The following is a 5000-nucleotide window of genomic DNA, read 5'->3' on the forward strand; positions in this document are numbered from 1 at the left end:
ACATTTTTTAGCAATCAAATGAACGACAAAGTTGTTTTCGTGGCAGTAGATATCAGCAAGGCGTTTTCCTTTTGTCCCCACTGACTGGGAACTAGTACCCAATCTATCCACCGCTTGCTGCATAGCACTATTTGAAGAGAGGGTACATGCAATATCATTAGGCAGGTAGAAACGTCGGACCGGATCAAAAAAACATAAAATTAAATGAAATTGAAACTTTTACCCATTTGAAGGTAAAAATTCCAGTCAAAAAATGGGCCAAATGGGCTCCGTGTCGTGCTGTGTAGTCTAGCCGCCATTTTGCTTTCTTAGTGCCAGTTCCTCTCGGACTCGTCTCGTGTTCATCCATTCCCGCCGCGTCAATCTCCACGATCATGGATCCAGGTGAAGGTAAAATCTAGGCCATCTTTGTAAGTGAATTTGTACCCGTCCACCAAATTGATATTTTAAGTATACATTTGCTTATTTTTCACAGCAAGCCTTTTTTTTGTGAGAAAGCGTAACAGAAATGGGTTATGACTGTAATTATCAATTTGGTGGACGGATACAAATTCACTGACAAAGAGTTTACCTTCACCTGGGTCCATGATCGTGGAGATTGACGCGGCGGGATTGGCGGGATCAGGGATGGATGAACACGAGACGAGTCCGAGAGGAACTGGCACTAAGAATGCAAAATGGCGGCTGGACTACACTGCACGACACGGAGAAACGTCGCCAGTCTTTCTTAATTTGGCCCATTTTTGACTGGAATCTTGACCTTCAAATGGGTAAAACTTTCAATTTCATTTCATTTTATGTTTCTTCATCATCCAAGGCGATCCGAGTTGAGCCGACCCGGACTGGCGGTCCGAGTTGATCCGGTCCGACTTTTGTACCTGCCCAGGAGCCCATCTGGAGCGTGCAACTTCCATACAGCGTCTGTGAAACGGCGTTTTCACAAGTAGGTTTATTTTTAGAGTAGCCCTTCCCGCGAATTAGGTCAAAAAACAAAGGCATTTCCGGTTCGGTAACCCTATGACGTCAGCTTAATTTCTTGTAATTGGTCATCGGGCTCCTGTGGGAGTCTCATTAGCGGGAAATTCAATCTAAGAATAACCTTACTTGTGAAAACGCTGTTGCACGAAAATAGGTAAGTTGCACGCTCCCGGTGATGGGCTCCTGACCTGCCTAATATCATTCCATTGAATTTATGCAAAAACTGACGTCAAATTTTTCCCCCTTTTTTGTACCACTACATTTCTCTTGGGTTAAAGAATCCTTAATGAGCAAATAAAAGATATTTTGTGCAAAACCAAATTTTCTACAAATTTAAGAAAATAACACAAACAGCGGTGATAAACATTGTATTCCAACGCATTTTTATAAAACTTGACGTTTCGTATGCTAGTCAACATACATTTTCAAAAGTGACCGTTACAATTTTTTAAAACTATATATATATCGTAAACATTAGGGGTGTGGAACCTAGACTGAGAAAAATGATCTGCAGTCTAGGTTCTGATCAGTCTAGGTTCCAGACCCCTAATGTTTACGATATATATATAGTTTTCAAAAATTGAAACGGTCACTTTTGAAAATGTATGTTGACTAGCATACGAAACGTCAAGTTTTATAAAAATGCGTTGGAATACAATGTTTATCACCGCTGTTTCTGTTATTTTCTTAATCAAGCTACGATGGCCTAAGAACAACAGTTTCTAAAAATTTCTTCATACGTACCCCAAGCTCACGGAGTATCGTTCTTGCGTTACATAAATTTTATAAGTGTTTGTATCGGGAATGAAGCGATCGTTATTTAGGGTATTGAAATAGAAATAAAAATACACCAGAATTTCTCAAATTGCCTCGTTGTCTTATTTCTGGTATGTTCTTAGCATTACGGTTGTTTCTGTAGGTACCGGATTACAGAATACATCATCAAGCTCGAAATACATTAATCCTGTTTAACTACATAATTAACGCAAATCCGCGCCTCCTACTGCGGTCAACAACTACATAATTAACGTAAATCCGCGCTCCTACTACGGTGAACACCTATTGCTGAATACATGAGCTGTCCACAACCCATAGGTCTACAGGTCCACAGGTCCACAGGTCCACACCTCCTGCTACATACATGATTGATATTCTGTCCACAACCCACAACCCACAGATCCACACTTACTATATACAATTTACACATTCTGTCCATAACCCACAGATTTACGTAAGTACATATTCACTGAAAGAGGGTGGCTTAATCATTAACACAATTTGTTTATCATTGAAGAGCTCGATTTTGGCGTTCTCAAGAAAGGCTCTGCATGAATCGAGTAAGATGTTTATTGAATATGCGCTGCATGTTGCCAGGATACAATCTCGAACCCAAGCCTAATATGCCAGATCTCGCCGCCATCTTGGTTTTTCATGGTACAGCGGGCTCAATTATAACCATCGGGTTTGTCACTAAATGGACGCTCGCACTGGAAAAACCGGTTTGACGAGAGAAAACAAGATTGACTAGTCCAGAAGTTCGGGCTGCGGCGGCTTCAAAGAGTTGACGCGATTCGGACAGAGCCTCCTTTTCTCCTCCTCAGTAAAGAAAAAGACAAAGGAGGCTCTGCTCGCAGGGTGGTAGCCCATCTTCTAAGATATCCACCCAACGATTACCTCTGCAAAAAAGTACCGGTAAAATGCGACGCAAATATTACGTTTCTGATAGATACGAAGGCTCTGAGACATCCTAATGACTGGAAGGCAGATGATCTAGGAGCGTTTAACAACGTGGGCAAGGTAACCATAGGATATTTCCATGTTACGTGCAGCAACTGGAGCTCGTTTCCTGTCGAAAAAGAAACCGTCCAGGGTATAAGATAAGAATGTTGTGCTGCTAAAAAAACCCTACTGGACTCATCAACGCCACAAAGATTTTAAGAGAAGATGTTTCGAGGGATTTGACTACAAAGGCGTGCGGATTCCACATGTGCTTGTTCCCTATGAATTTGATGATGAGCCCCATCCAGTTACCACAACAGCTCATGGAAATGTAAAGAAAAGCAGCAGCTCGTACTATCGCAGTCGACCAAGTACGTTGCAGAGCGTCAAAGAGAAGGCAAAGGCGCGAAAGGGGACTTCTCAAGTATACGACGAGATATTTGAGGAGGCAGGAGGAGTGCTCGGATTCCAATCACATGGGGACTTGCCAAGGAACCGACAACAGGTCAGTGATGCTAGACGAAACGCGAAGCCGAAAAAGACAAAAATGAAATGTGCGAGTTAATTGAGATGTCCAGAGTCGAAGCAAGCGAATTGAAGCCATTTATAAGACGTGTCCGAGTTACCCCAGAGCCATCCTGTATTGTAGCAAGTGACAGACAGCTTAACGATTGAGTAAGATTTTGTACAACACAGTTTCTTCCAGCCTCAGTCCTGTGCATAGAAACGACATTCAATATTGGACATTTCTTTGTTACCCCTACGACATACAAGCACAAAATCCTGGTTGATAGGCAATACGGCAAGGAACCTACATTATTGGGGCCAACTATGATACACATGCAAACAAAAGCAGAAAGATACAAGTTTTTTGGTTCGTCGCTTGTCTCCCTCGATGATGAGCTGAGCAACATTCTGGCGATTGGGTCTGACAGAGACGCTGCATTGAGGAAGGGATTTTCACCTTTTTTCCCAATCGCTACACAGCTGTGCTGCAAAGGTCACCTGGAGCAAGATATCAGACGTAAGATGAGAGACCTGGGAATTGGCCTGTTTCACGAGAAACTTTTCTTGGAAGATATATTTGGCTCGGAGGCAAAAAAAGAACTTGGCCTTGTTGATGCTGCCAGTCGCGATGAGTTTGATGCCATCCTTGAATCGTTGTATCCGGTCTGGACAAAGTGCAAATTAGAGGCCAGGCAGTTAACAAGTGAGGATAGCACCCTGTTTTACAGCTACTTTCTTCACTTTATCGCTGAAGACATGAAAGGCATGATGATCGCCATTGTAAGAAAGTAGACCGGGTATTACGACAGCTTTTTTTTTTCAACAACGACCCAAAGTCGATGAACAAGAGCATAAAAGCACGTATGGAAAAGAAAAAGCTTACTTGGCCGGAATGCGTACAGCAACTCAAAGAAATGGCGGAGGAACAAGAAAGGAACGTCAACCGAGGATTGATAGACCAGGGGCCCTATAGGTTTCGTCCTGAGTGTCGCCGACTTACGGTGGCCCACAAGTATCACGGCAAAAGTATCAAGTTTATACTACACAATTAAAAATGTAGCGTCAACATTAACTTAAGTTCGCTGACTTAAGTTTTAGGCGAGTAAACTTATTTTTAAAACAACCACAGTAAAAGTTTGTGAACGCCACGGCAAAAGTTTGTGAACGCCACGGCAAAAGTTTGTGAACGCTACGGCAAAAGTTTGTGAACGCCACGGCAAAAGTTTGTGAACGCCACGGCAAAAGCTTTTGAAAGCCACGGCGGAAGTTAATGTTAAAGGCGGAAGGAAGTCTCTAATTGAAAAATAATACCACCTTTGTAGATTTTGTAGTGTCTGTGCGGAGAAGGTTAGAAAAAAAGCACAATTCTGTTGGAACTGTAATAACGATCAGTCCAAAAATGGACCTCCAGACTGGAGTGAAAAATCCAGTAGTGCATGCAGCTCAAGTCAGGTGACTTCTTTCCGAAGACCACAGACTCACAAAAGAAAGGCAATGTCATTTGAAAGCTTTGTAACTGCCAAATCATCTGAGAAGTCTGAGAAGCAGGTATCTGATTTTCGCTCAAAGAAAAAAGCCTCCAAGAAAGATGAGAACATGGAAGTAACAATAAATATTGGTTTAAAACGGTTTGATGATGAAGACCTTAAGACTGTCCGTGGGAAGCGCCTACCTATAGCTGTCCCTGCAAATGCAACATATGCAACTATTCTTGAAAAAGCAGTGGCCAAGTGGAAGGCGTTTGACAGGCGACTTGAGACAGCCACAGAGTATGTCTTACTCTATGAAGATGGAAC

At 42.5% G+C, this 5000-nt stretch overlaps 1 protein-coding gene and 1 long non-coding RNA gene across 3 annotated transcripts in view; one reads left to right on the plus strand and one right to left on the minus strand.

The window, feature by feature from the left end:
* Positions 1-57, minus strand: part of LOC138004894 (transmembrane protein 72-like) — a 7856-nt gene extending 7799 nt beyond the window's left edge. Inside the window, exon 1 of the mRNA XM_068851193.1 lies at positions 1-57. This exon is cut by the window's left edge and continues 166 nt beyond it. The gene's annotated coding sequence lies outside the window, so the exon portion shown is untranslated.
* LOC138008433 (uncharacterized) overlaps positions 1-5000 on the plus strand; it is a 586097-nt gene that overhangs the window by 432533 nt on the left and 148564 nt on the right. The window lies entirely within an intron of this gene.

The sequence above is a fragment of the Montipora foliosa genome, chromosome 6, assembly GCF_036669935.1.
Source record: "Montipora foliosa isolate CH-2021 chromosome 6, ASM3666993v2, whole genome shotgun sequence".
NCBI lineage: Eukaryota > Metazoa > Cnidaria > Anthozoa > Scleractinia > Acroporidae > Montipora > Montipora foliosa.